The 15,164-nt window shown below is 39.0% G+C and overlaps 1 pseudogene; it reads right to left on the bottom strand.

Annotated features, from left to right (window-relative positions):
* Positions 1–257: 257 nt before the first annotated feature.
* LOC147894553 (uncharacterized) lies at positions 258–1,377 on the bottom strand (annotated as a pseudogene).
* Positions 1,378–15,164: the final 13,787 nt, after the last annotated feature.

The raw sequence follows: 15,164 nt of genomic DNA, 5'->3' as shown, positions 1-15,164 counted from the left end.
AGATGGAGCAGAAGCAAACAGATGCTCCAGGGGCAGTAGAGGAGACAATGGAGTAGCACCAAGATACTGTACAGGACAGGATGGAGCAGCAGAAAACAGATTCTCCAAAAAATGATGATACGGAGAGCTTGGACCATGTAGAGCAGCCTCTAGATCAAGCTGTAGATAAATAGAAAATGGTTGTCAAGAATATGTTCTACATGTACAATTAAACACTTCTGTACAAAATTTTACTTTATTGAATACAATGCCTTTGTTTATGGAGTCTGTGTTATCTCAATTTTCAAATTTTCAATGTCTTTGCATTTTATTGAACTCTCTCTTCTTTTGAGCACCTGCAAAAAAGCAATATGAATCAATAGGGTAAAGTAAACTAATAGCAGTGCTTAATGAGACTAGGATAAATCAGATGGTGTACCTTTTTATTATTGTAGATAAATAAAAGTCCTTTGAAATAGAACCTTCTGTCTCAATGTCATTGCACAATTGAGCTAGGGAGAGGCTAGGGAGCAGCATTCTTTAATGAGATATTGACTAGCACATCACCATTCTCAACAACATCAATATCAAGAAGTTTATTTTCTGCATCAAAAGAATCTTCATCTTGATCCATTGGGACTAGTTTTGTGCCTAGCATTCAACTGCGCTTATAATAAAAAGAAAAAATAAAATTTTGTGATGCAACCCATGTACTTCAGTTGCATAGAAGGTTGGACAACCTCACAAAACACTGAACTACATGTCTTCTTATCCCAACCTTTATCCAAAAATTGTGGCATGCATGTCGAACTTGTTGCTTTAACTGTGAACATTGTTTTTGAAACCTTCACTGGAAAGGTATTAAACAAGTCCACAAAAACTATGAGAGGCATGCATAAAGAAATTTTTATTATCCTTGTGGCAATATTGGGCCTCATAGCTTTCTGTACTTCTTTGAAAAGCTTGGCCCTATATGCCTCTATAACACTAAAATGTGGGTGACGCCAATCCACTAAATTCCATGCCAGAAGGTCTTGTTTCCTTAACACACCATGTGTGTTAGCATTATCCAGCAACTGATAAAAATGATCAGTAAAAAATATACCCGATTGAGCTAGCTCTGTTGCACATCGACCTTGGTATTGTTGTTCTCCTATCGATCCATGCAAAACATCTATAAATCCCAAAATACAATTGATGTTTTGCCATGTCTCATACGATGAAGGGTATAAATCTGAAATAAAACAACACAAGAATGTCAATAAGCAAAGAAAGAAAGCTTCATCTTAAAAATCCATACACTTCGTAAAGAAAAAAACGACAATAGAAAAATATACAATTAGGCCTGTGTTGCGGAAGATCATTTGGATAGTCTCACAAGACAAGTTCTTTATGCATGTACACATGCTGAATCAAAACTTCTTTCATCGATATCTTCCCTCTGGTGATTTTAAAATCTCCTCGGGGGGGTCACTCATCATATGTAACCCTATCACGTGAGTTCAACAGAAGGATATTTTTTATTTCTAAAATTTACAGAAATAAATATACATAAGGGACTATTTAAAATAGTTTTGGAAAAAATTTACAAATTTGTATAGAAAAGGGGTACATTTTATTAATGAAAAAATTTACAGATAAGGGATTTTAAATATAGGCCTTGAACGCACGTGATATAGAGGGTTTGTACATAGTGACCCCCCTGAGAAAATCTCATACTCTTCCCTTCCATGACGCCAAGAAAATGTTTTTTGTCTAGGGTCTTTTTCTTTTGCTAGGTTGCATGAGCACCCATGCTCCTTTCGAAACACTAAACCTTTCCCAAGTTCGTTCCGTTTTGACTGTACTTGAATTCTCTACCAAAGAAATAGAAGAAGCAGGTCGACGGGGTAAGGATGTGTGGTATAATTCTGCCTTCATAGCATTATCATCCACAGAGCATCTTCCACAAGAATGGCCATGGTTTTTATTCACCATGGAGACCTTGTGAATCTGTAACAACAGCAAACTAATGTAAACAAGATAACAAATTGAAGATTCAAGAAAGAGAAAGTGGGAAGACAAACAGTTGCCAAGAAACATCTTACTCTATGCCAAACAGGATCAAGGGAGCAGTTTTGGAAAAGAAGAGGCTGCTGCACAATGAGGCAGTGGTGTAGAATGGTAGACCTCTCAAAGGAAAGGTAGCACAACATTTCAAAGTTCAAAGGAAGGTGGAAGCGAGAAGGCCCTTGTCAGATAAAATGTCAGACTAGATTCTATCTTCATGTCCAAAGATCTTGTGAGAATAAAAAACCAATCTCCACATTAATGTAGCATGCTTGTACCTACATAAAGTATTGTTTCTTTTTTCTGTTTTCTCTTATTTTCATGAATTTCCAACGTTACATTGGCCTCTATTGATTGGTTGAGAGCTTATTTTTCCAAACCGTAAAAGGCCCCAAAATGAGCTCCCTTTTTTCCTAATGTATTGTCACCATCATGCATCGGTAAATTAGGTTGATATGTTCTCATTGTTGCCATGCCTCAGCTATGCACTACGCAATATCGTCCTCAATGCCAAGAGAATTTGCATCCTTCTATTGCTTTGTTGATTATTTAAGGGATAGATGATATACGTTGAATTTTAAACTCCCAGTTTTCGGAGGTTGGAGAGGCACATAACGCTAGCTAAGTGGAAAGTGAGAATGTTACGTGCTCTACTTCGAACTTCCTCTAATGATACTCGTCTTTTTGTGCTGTCCAGAAGCTATTAAACTATCTGAGAATGTTGGAATCATCTCGCTCATGGACTCATGCAAATCCTCTGAGGCTCACATTAGAAAGTTTTATGGATATTGTCTCTCGGCGTTCGATTACAATTATGACTATTGACATTCAATTTGAGGTGATATACCACTTTCCTATCCATTCGTGAGACTTATTCTCGGTGCTAATACTCTCGGTGTTTATATTCTCAGCATTATCTTGGCACCCAGGGAAGGGCCCATTCCCTCGAATTATAATTCTTTGGTGAAGGAAGCACGCCGCCTCCACTCCCTGCCCACACTATGTGTGGTTATAATGATTATATATTATATATTATAATATAAACATTTTCTATTACTTCTCTGTTCAAAATTTCTTATTTTTAATCTAAATTCTTACAACATTCCTCTCGTTTAATGCATGCTATCGATGCGAGGGAGCAAGGAAATCCAAGAAGGATGCAAGATTGAAGGATGACTACACATTTATTCATATGGTCATAGTCCATGTGATAATTGTATAAACTGCAACAACGAGCATCAGTTATTGTATCGCCTTATTCATGTATTTCTTGGACTTCAGCTTGCAAAATATGGATATCACAAAATCAATAATAAATCACCACCCCTGACATTTGCAAGGAGGATCGGGTCCTAACGGACCCTATGTCATGTCTCATGTCCACTATTTTATTTATAGCCAGGTATTTCCCTTTACTTTTGAAAATTAAAGAAATCATACTTTTCAACAAAGGGAATCTTCGATAGATTTGCAAATTCCATAAAGAACAAACTCACATTTAGAATACATAGACTACATGCTATACTCGCATTCTTATGGTAGGTGCATGACACATACATGCTATACTCGCATTCTTATAGTAGGTGCAATCATCTACATATGAGCATAAGAATGAGCTTATGCTTATGCCTATGCTTAAGCATAAGCATGAGCATAAACTCATGCTTATGCTCATGCATGAGCATGAGCTTATGCGGAAATAGAGAATGAGAGAAGCTTATGCTTCTCTCATTCTCTTTTTCCGCATAAGCTCTTTCTCTTTTTCTGCATGAGCATAAGGGAAAAAAGAGAAGGGGGAAAAATGAGAAAAAGAGAAGGGGGAAGACGGAAAGAGAGAGAGGGGAAGAGAGGGTTCCTACGCCCATTACTGCAGCTAGCGCTTAAGGCGCTAGCTGCAGGCCAATGAAAATAACAAAAATATTAAATGGAAAGAAGAGGAAGCACTTACCTGTAAAAGTATGTCCCGCTCGGTGTAGTGGACTGGCCCCACAAAAGAGAGAGTATGTCCCGCTCGGTGTAGTGGACTGGCCCTACAAAAGAGAGAAAACAACCCATTTTTTCAAATAAGATGTTAGTGGAAAGAGGAGATCACAAAAGCAACTTCTTGAAAGGAGACAAGGAAAGAGAAGATTGAGGAGACAAGGAGAAAGAGAAGGAAAGAAATACAGGAAAAAGAAGAGGTGAGTTTTCTTTCTTTCTTTCTTTCTTTCTTGAAATTTCGTTTTTGGTTTCAATCCTTTCAAATAAAGCATGAAAACTAGTTTACAACTTTAGCAATACAAGTAGAAACACTCACAAAACCAAAGCTAACAAACAAACAACCTACATTGTTGAAACAAACTCACCTCTTGAAGAACTTTCTTTCTGGAAACCAAAGAGGGAAAAAGGAGAGAGAGGGAGTACAAGAGGTAGGAGAAGGGTGAGGAGTGGGAAATAGAGTGGGAGGTTGCTTGGAATAGATGGGAGGTCGTTGAAATAGGTGGGAGGAGATTTTGGGTTGCTTACTGTAGAGATTAGGAATGGCTTATGCAAAAACGCCGCGCGTTTCGCCGTTTTCGGTTTTAACCAACAGCGTCGCTATATAGCGACGCTGTTTCGTCGCTATATAGCGACGTTTTTAATTAAAAGCGTCGTTATATAGCGACGTTTCAAATTAAACGTCGCTATATAACGACGAAACAGAGCGTCGCTATATAACGACGCTTACTGTTTATTTTTTTGTGTAGCCTCTTGTGAAGCTCAAACATGCTATGCTTATAATTGTCAATATCTTCTCTTACTATATAGCCTTACCATATAGGATTTTTTGTTTCAATCCTTACTATATAGCGACGTCATTTTTTTTATATGGCCTCAAGAGAAGCTCAAATTAAACATGCTATGCTCATAATTGTCAATATCTCCTCTTCATGCTTATGTTGTGGTTTTATAAGTGTAGATGGAAGGGACGCGAGTGGAAGCTCATCCGATGATGCGCCAACGCCCGGGAGCACGAAGTGGCTTACGGAGAGGTTATATTGTCATTGCACTCATTGCAAGCGAGAAGTACGACATCAACGTCGTATTATCATGCGCCACTTGCGGATGTATGGGGAGGAGCCAGAACCAGTACCCCCCGTTGGTGTTGCACATGTTGATGGATCATCGGTAAGTCAAAGCTATTTAAGTTCGCAATCTTATTGTATACCCGGAAATTGAAGATCTTCTATTTACACGAATGAGCTTATGACAGGATGAGGAGGGTGACGAGGGTACACATATACCTTCTCACTTTCAACAAGACTATAGTCTCCCGGATGACGACGAGGGTATGGTCGACATGATGGATTCCATTTTTAGGGCCACTACATCCCACGTACACGTGATGTCAGAGTCTGAGGTCAAAATGTGAGAGTTGCAATCAACACAATTGTACGAGGGTGCTAGGATGTCTAAACTACGTGCTTGTCTCTCAATCTTGAATCTACAAGTACAGTATGGGTGGTCGGATACAAGTGTCTCGGCCTTAATGAGGTTAGCCCTTGCATTCATTTGACTCATTATTTGGATATTGTTTGTTTTGAGAATCATCATTTGGATAGTGTCTTTGTCATAGGTTGCTCCAGAAGATGTTGCCTGCACCAAATACCATGCCCGCATCAAGAGATGAAGCGAAAAAGATGCTAACAACGGTGGGTATGGATTATGATACCATCCATGCTTGTCGTAATGATTGTATTCTCTTTCGTCGTGAGCATGGAGATTTGGCTAGTTGTCCAAAGTGTGGGGAACAACGATATAGAGATGACTTGCAAGGTGAGCGGATACCGGTAAAGGTCTTGAGACACTTTCCCATCATTGCAAGAATACAACACATGTTTCGATGCAAATCCATAGCGGAGTTGATGACATGGCATGCATCTCATCGGTCCACTGATCACACATTGAGGATTCCCGCAGATTGTGTAGCTTGGAAGCACATAGATAATCAGTGGCCGGACTTTGTGAGGGAGCCACACAACTTACATCTTGGGCTAGCCATGGACGGCGTGAATCCTTTCGGGTTACGCTCGACATCTTGGTCGACATGGCCCATAGTCGTGGTGAATTACAATATCCCACCATGGCTAACAATAAAAAAGGGACACCTCATGCTTGCACTACTTGTGCCAGGAAAGTACAAGGCAAAAAACATGGACGTGTACATGGCACCTTTGATAGAGGAGTTACAGATATTATGGAGAGGAGTGCAGGTCTTTGATATTTCCAGAGCTCCTAGGCATACCAATGATATTTTGGTCAGGGGTATCTTGATGTGGACCATGCATGACTACCCAGGATATGGAGAGTGCGCAGGTACGTGGTTATGTCTTTACATGTACAATGAGGGATTATGCTTTTTTTACTCTCTTTTGCACGCATGTCTTGTACTAACATATTCATGCACGCGTGCAGGACTTGTTACAAGTGGGTACCATGCTTGTCCTGTTTGTGGACCCGCTCTGAAATCGCTTGCACGCTACTCCAAACATATGAGGAAAAATGTTTATGAAGGTCATGCTCGATACCTTCCGCTCGACCATCTCGCACGTGGAGGTCAGCTTGATCCACCACCATCATATTTGAAAGCAAGTGATTCGATTCAAGCTTGGAGGGAGAATGGAGAGGAACCTCCTCCTGGTATGAAGAGGCTATCGATCTTTCACGAGCTTCCTTATTGGGGTCAGTTACAAATCAATCATCTCTTGGATCCCATGCATATCTTTAAGAATGTGGGGGCTACCATTTGGGCACACTTGGTTGGTTCCAAGGACTCGAGAGGAGTGCGAGAAGACTTGCGTGCTATGAATAGGATGTCTCGTTTGTGGCCCCAAGTGCATGCTTCGGGAAAAGTTGTCCTCCCGAAAGCAACGTGGATCCTCTCTACGAGGGAGGAGGCAGCGATCAAGGCAAACATTGCCTCTTTTCAAACATCGACAGGGTACATGCGTTGCTTGAAAGGAGCATTTTCAAAGGACAATAAGCTTAGTGGCCTCAAGTCCCATGATTGGCACAAGGTCTTACAGGTATTCTAAGTAGAATTAGTGTACCGATAATAGTGATGCATTAGCGTAATTATTATTATGTTATATTGTTGACATGATTTCATTGTTGCTTTGATAGTTCATCCTTCCAATTACAATAAAAGGGTGCTTACAAGAAGATGTTAGAAATGCTATATTCAAGATCTGTGGTATTGTGAGGTATGCTTACTATCAATTCGCATTATGTATTTTCTTCATGGACATGTGAAATAGGTGGATATCTCAAATATCTTACATATGCATGGACATGTGAAATAGGTGGATATCTCAAAAAGAGATCTCTATATCGAGCATCGAGAAGGCTAGGGTGGAATCCATCGAAGCCGTATGCTTGCTTGAGAAGCACTTTCCCTCAAGCATTATGACAACCCAAGTCCACTTGCTTGTGCACATAGTTGATGAGGTGGCTATAGCAGGTACCGTTCATAATCGATGGATGTTTTTTCTCGAGCGGTTTATGAAAACTTTAAAGGGGTTTGTAAGACAAAGAGCAAGACCAGAAGCAAGCATGGCAGAGGGATGGCTTGTGCAAGAGTCATTAGTATATATCACAGAGTTTCTTGCATCCACGGATCCTGATATGCCACAAGCTTGGCACAACAAGGATGATGATCGCATCATTGGCGAGGTCCCCCAAGGAAAAGGGATTGAAAGAAAGATGAGCGAAGAGCAAATGGAGAAATTCAATAAGTTTTGTATCCTCAATAGCCCTGAGATGCAGAAGTGGATTGAGAGATATGAAGTGGCCAAAGCAGAAAGAATAAATGCAAGGACGAGATTCAGAGTAATGTACAGGCGATCACAACCATATCCACGAGATCTGGCTCTTCTCCCTACTCACATGTCACTTGATTGGCTACAACTAGCTGTACATAAAGCCGAACGTGATGGAGAGACAATAAACGAGCGCGAGCGGGAGTTATCATCTGGATGTATGGTGCATGTAAGTTTCTTATCTCTTGACGTAATTAAGTAATTATTTGTGGCAATATATGCTATAAAATAGGTGCATCTTCATATATTTTATGATGCTCTTTTACAGTACAAAAAGTACAGTGCATTATGGTCATATGGACGACATTTTCGCGTGGAACGCATCGATTCAAAGAGAGTCACGTATGATTGTGGAGTCATGGCTAACTTCACACAAGATAGCCGAGCAAGTGCTTCGGATACCAATCTTCTCTCCTCGCAGTTGGATTATTGTGGAACCATACGCGACATCTATGAAATTGATTTCAGACGATTTACTATTTTCATTCTTGATGTAAAATGGTTTAGAACTACTTACAACGGTCCCCATGCGACAGTGAGAAAAGATAGTAGCGGTCTCTTTGCAATAGACTCCACCAAACATTGGACCGATGAAAGTGATACTTTTGTTCTTCCCGAGCACTGTGAGCAGGTGCATACTAATGATTTAATTAGTCAAAGCTTTCATTTTTAAAGTCCATTGATATATATATAATTGACGACATTTGGCACCCATCTTCAATATAGGTGGTTTTTCATCCGGATCGTTCTGATCCAAGATGGTGGTACGTGATCCAAGTTGCACCACGAAGTAAGCAAATATTTGAAGATCGAGATGTGGATATGGAGATGCCACTACCAATGCCGGATCCAATTGATGAATCTAGCGAAGAAGATGTAGATCACCATATGAGGCAAGAGGAAGATGCGCATAATGACATCGCACGGGAGGAGGATGGAGATCACGATATTGACGAAGAAGACAACAATCATCAAGATCAATCACCACACTTAAGCTTTATTGAAGAAGATGATCAAATACTTTTAGGTGAACGTACGATACTAGAGTACGATGATGATATAGGAGATCAACTCGGTATAGAGTTGGAGATAGACTTGCTTGGCGCCTTAGACTTGGCTCAAGATGAAACAGTTGATGTAAATGCTCTTATTTGATTTTTCTCATCTCAAACTTGGACATGAATATATGAGCTTCAAAAGCTTGATGTACATGCTCTCATTTTTTAATTCTCTATGAGCTCAAACATGTATGAAAATTTTAAAAATTTTGTCATTGGAAAAAAATAATTTTTAAGGCCTAAAAAAAAAAAAAACCTCTCTGTAAAACGTCGCTATAATATTTTGTCTCAGTGTCGCTATATAGCGACTTTTAAATGTCGCTATATAGCGACTTTTCCTAACGTCGCTATATAGCGACTTTTAGCAAAAGTCGCTATATAGCGATGATTTGCGAAACCCGATTTTTATACCGACGATTAACGCTAAGCGGGTGCTAATCGTCGGTACGTAAACGTCGCAATACGATGCGTGTGTAGTAGTGACTTGTGCTTTTGGTATGCTTTTTGCATTCATGCGTCGCTTTTCCATTTGTTGCAAAGGTCTTACCGATTGATTTCTTTCAATATTAGCAGTGTCTAATTGTTGCTAACAATGATTCTGAACTGATAGGTGTGCAGAGCTTGAAAAGATGATCACTTTTCTTTTTGAGGTGTGTGCAAATTCTTCCTGGATTGGAAGTTACGGCTTATCGAAGTTTCTGTGAAGAAGAGGGGGTCTTGATGATGTGGCATAGGAGTTCATATGTTGCTTACAAACTATACTTGGTAGGGGTTTCTGTGCTTGGGTGGCACTACTGATTGTGCATGCTTATGTGGCAATCTTTTGACCCAACTAGGTCAACCCAAGGTTACATTAACTTTACCATGGTCCAACTGAACCTAACCATAAAATTTAACCAAGGTTTAACTTAACCATAGTGACTACAAACTCAACCAAGGGTCCTCCTCTAACCTTGGTTAGTTATTATCTACCACATGTCAATCCAAGGGAACCTTGGAGAAAGAAGCTTTGAAGGAAATATGTTGCAGGGGGCGACGGCTTGCAAAGGAGGAGGATGGCACTGGAGTGTAGAATTTGCTTGCTAGCCTTTGGAGGTTGGAGTCATTCTTTTGAAGGTCTAGGAGGCACTGGAAAGAATGTTACTTCTCCTTCTCAAACCTCTTCTAGTTTTGCTTCCCAACCTCAGCATATCTTAGCAATGCCTGCTGCATCTCCACCTTCTCTCCCGCCTTCCTCCATGGTCAATTCTTCACAGATTATTGGCACCTCAGGAAGTGGTGGCATCTCCCACCCACAAATCTCTGGATCACAACAAAACCTGCAAGGTATCCCGTAGAGCTCCAGTGGTACATGCCCCTCGTTGAACCTCTCCAGACAACACATGAGCTAGGTGGCTACTTTGATTCTTTCCTTAGCACATACCTTAGCCTCTAATTTTGTACTCATGGCACCATATCTCAACACCACAAGGTCCAAATTTATTGCATGGTTGATTTGATCCTAGGAACTAAAGGGTTTCTCAAATTGACCAAATGGTTGTTTTGGAGATGCCATGAGCATGAGTGATCTATTTGAAAGATACATTACCTCCAAAGTGACCACACATTCATTTTGGAAGAGCCATGAGCTCCAAATTGATGATGTACTTTTTTTGGGAGGACCCATGAGCTCAAGTCAAGTGTGTGATTATTTTACAAGAGCCATGTGCTCCAAATCACATGCATACTCAACATATAGGAGCCACAAGCCCCGAATAAACCATGTAGTTGATTTGATCCAAACGATCCAAGTCTTGGACTCAAATTAGAGACCCATGGTCATTTTGCAGGAGCCATGATCTCAAATGGATTGTACAATTATTTTAGAGGTGCCATGAGCTCCAAATCAACTACGTATCAATTTGGCTCAAATTGACTATGTGGAGCCATGAGCTCATATTGACCACATAGTCATTTTGGAGGAGCCATAAGATTCAAATTGACTATGTGATTGGTTTGAGTTTAATTGCTTGAGTTGCTTGAAATGATGGACACATTCATTTTAGAGGAGCCAAAGTGCTCAATAATTGGTGTCCAAGGTTATCAATGCTTCAGCACTTGGGCTCAAGTCAATCTTTGGATATTGTGGCTCCATGGGAATCATAATTGAGCTCCCTAATTACCACATAGACATTTTGGAGCGCAATTATCTCCGTAGAACCACAAGCTCCAAAAGAATTGTGGTCAGTTTGACCCCACCTTTTCAAGAGTCCATATCACTCTAAGGGCACCATGTCCTGAGCTCTTTGGCTCAAATCAACCATGTGGTTATTTTTTAGTTCTGGCTCCTCTTAATAGAAAAGACCTTGACACCATGTTGAGAGAGCTAAGATAAATACATCAAACTTCATTATTAGCTAGCAAACTGCAAAGTATTATTCCAAAAAAAGAGCTCATTTGGAGAAAACAATGGATACACAAATTGAGGATTTGGAACTTCATCCTTGAGGTGATTTCTTGGTAGGTTAAATAAGGTGAAAAAATGGTATGTGCATATCCCAAAGCTCTCATCTAGTCATACCAAGATAAAATGACAAACAATGTTGGGAGATAGACGAGTATGGAACAAACCATTTAATACATCTTCAAATATATAGCTTTTGCAACTATGTGAATACACATTTCCAAGGGTTTGAAAGGACGTTTTCAAAGGAAATACTAAAGAGGGATAGTCTGTAGACCATGGGAATCATGTATGTGTGCTTTTTATGGAATTTTTATTCTTCTAGATTGAGTGCGCTTTTATTATGCAAGTTGATCGAAAAGAAACCTTCAAACCTAAAGACATATGACATTGAAAATAAACAATCATTTTGCAAAAGGGATGCATTCGATTCCTCAAAAGTCTTTGCTTTAATGTGTGAGTGTGGTCATGTGTAGGAATGTAAGGACCAAATTGAATTACTCTAAGATGTTGAAAAAAAGAACTCCCGCTCTTCATGGTGTGGAGATAAGAAGAATAAATCATACAAAACAAGTTGTCACTCTTTAGACCTCACAAGGTTGGCATGAAAGCAATGTTCAAACCACTAGGAAAGTTTTGGAAGGCATTTGAACTTTGGTGCTTACAATCTTGATAGATGATAGTCCATATAAGGGATGCATGAACCACCTTAGAAATTGTATATTTTATAAAGCCATTTTCATATGAGGATTAGAACAATGATAATCCTTGAGCTCCTTCCTTTCTTGATGTGATTAAAATATGTTTCCAATGTGTAGTTGAACAACTAGTGCTAGAAGGACACTACCTCTATGGCCACTTCCAAATTGTGACAATGCGTTCCAAAGTGAAATAAGCAATGATGTTTCCTCAAAACATTTTTGAAAATCCAATTATTCCTTTATGGCATTAAGAAAGGCAACAAAATATTTAGAACGATACAAAAGATGTGGCCAATACATAACATATCACAAATGGAAGCAACTCTAAAATTCCAAGAGCTTGGTTATGCACATCCTCATATTGTTGCAACCGATGCAAATGCCTAGCATTGGCCTTTGCAAGAGAGATGATGACAACGTGATGCACTAATTAGAAATGATTTTTGGTATGTGTCCAAAGAAAAGCAAAGATGGTAGAACTAATTAAGTTTGTTTTTAGTGTTCTTTTTTCAAATTTGTTGTAGGAAAATTTGGTCCTATATATTCCATCAAGTATTTGATTTTATGAATGTTATATTTTACTTGGAGACAAAAAATAAATAAAACTAAAATCTTTAAATTTTATTTTCTACATGGACAAAAAATAAATAAAACTAAAATTATATCTGCAGTGTGATTTCTAATATTGGTTTTAAAAAAATATGTGTATTGATGTCTGGAGATGGAAAATGATACAATATAATTCTAATATTGGTGTTAAAGATACATTTGTATTGATGTGTGGAGATAGAAAATAATACAATATAAGAGAACAAGTCATGTATCAATCTTACCTCACCATATACTTCATATTTTTGAAGAGTGCATTTTTGCAAAAAATCTATAAAGTTAAAGCATATAACGATTTATAAAAGTAGGTAACAAGGGGGAATAAACAAAATCTAGTGAATTTTAAGTTTGTACTAAAACATTTATGTAGCTACTTTGGTGATGACAAAAAGGTTCCCCTAAAGCCCACAATATGTGGTGGCTACAGCAATTATTCATGGCTCTATAATCATGTGGTGGCTAAACCAATTATTCATGGCTATATAATTATGTTTAAAGTGTCATTGGACTCGGGCATACCGTAACTTCATGTCCTTGTAGAACTTAAGCAAGTTAGTAAAGGAGAGGCTACCTTCTTGGGAGGAGCTTCTCACCACTCACATGATCTCTTTGGCCCTCTCTCTTGCCTCCTCCACTTGGGTCTCTTGCATGAGTCTCATCACCCCTTTCTCTACATGGCTTCTTGCCAAGGGCACCAAGTCTTGAGCTCTTTGGCTCAAATCAACGATGTGGTTATTTTTTGGTTGAGGCGTGACACCATGTTGAGAGAACTAAGATAAATGCATCAAACTTCATCAGTAGCTTAAGTTGGTAGACTGCATAGTATTATTCCCAAAAAGAAGCCCGTGTGGAGAAAACAAAGGATACACAAATTGAGGTCCGAGGATTTGGAACCTCAGCCTTTAGAGATTCCTTGGTAGGTTATATAAGGTGAAAAAAATGGTATGTGCATATCCCAAAGCTCTCATACCAAAATAAAACTACAAAAAATGTTGGGAGATAGATGAGATATGGAACACACCGTTTAATGCATCTTCAAATATATAGCCTTTTGCAAATTTGTGGATACATCTTCCCGAGGGTTTGAAAGGATGTTTCCAAAGGCAATACCATAGAGGGATAGTCTATAGACCATGGGAATTATGTACACACACTTCCTCCATGGCGAGCATCCTTAAAAATTCATGTATATGCAAAATACTTTGCTGTGGTATTTTTATTTTTCCTTCTACCTCATATCCCATGCGCTTCTTTGATTTCTTTGCCCTTGAATGCCAAGACACTATGATTGCCTCCGTCGAAACTTGTGAGATGGCTTCATCATTTGGGATCCACTCCTTCATTATAAAATTAATATACAATGTGTTGTTATCCATATTCTCCTTCCTGCCCTTCGGCTCATACCATACCGCTGTATATGTTGTAGCTCTCCCTTGATCATCTCTTTGCACATCAACTACTTTTGCAACCCAAAACTTCACATTCCATCCGATGGCCGAACCACAATAAAACAATCGACCTCTATATCTACTTGTGGCATAAACTCTCTCTTCTTCGGTCTACAATATGGACATGGGAGTAATGATACAAATTCATTTTCAAAGACCGGAGCTGGGGCGCAAATCATTATGAACATTTGGCCAAAACATATTGCATTCTTCCTTGACATCCTTTGAGCCTCGCGTTCTCTCAAGTTCCTTTATTAATTTTCGTGTCTTGTTAATTACAGTGGTAGTGTGTTTTCTCCAAGTAGGCTTCGAATAGGATAGCTCCGGAGCATTTCCTCTTTGGATGTAATAAATGCTTTTAATCCTTCTATTTCATTCATGGAATTTTTATTCTTCTAGATTGAGTGGGCTTTTATTATGCAAGTTGAGCAAAAAGAAACCTTCAAACCTAAAGACACATCACATTGAAAAATAAACAATCATTTTGCAAAATGGATGCATTCTATTCCTCGAAAGTCTTTGCTTTAATGTGTCAGTATGGTCATGTGCAAGTTAACTCAATCTAAGGCCCAAGATTGAATTACTCGAAGATGTTAAAAAAAAGAACTCCCGCTCTTCATGGTGTGGCGACAAGAAGACTAATGCATACAAAAAAAGTTGTTGCTTTTCGACCTCAAAGGGTTGGCATGAAAGCAATGTTCAAACCACTAGGAAAGCTTTGGAAGGCATTTGAAGGTTTGTGCTTACAATCTTGATAGATTATATTCCGTATAAGAGATGCATGAACCACCTTAGAACTTGTATATTTTATAAATCCATTTTCATATGAGGATTAGAATAATGATGAACCGTGAGCTCCTTTCTTTCTTGATGTGATTCCAATGTATAGTTGAACAACTACTGCTAGAAGGTCACTCCCTATATGGCCACTACAAAATTGTGTTCCAAAGCAAAATAAGCAATGATGTTCCTCAAAACATTTTTGAAAATCCAATTATTCCTTTGTGCATTAAGAAAGGCAACAAAGTCTTTAGAAGGTG

Source organism: Dipteris shenzhenensis, chromosome 14, assembly GCF_047967505.1.
Source record: "Dipteris shenzhenensis isolate YYH24624 ecotype China chromosome 14, Dip_SZ_1.0, whole genome shotgun sequence".
NCBI lineage: Eukaryota > Viridiplantae > Streptophyta > Polypodiopsida > Gleicheniales > Dipteridaceae > Dipteris > Dipteris shenzhenensis.
This window is presented reverse-complemented; position numbering and strand designations above follow the sequence as displayed.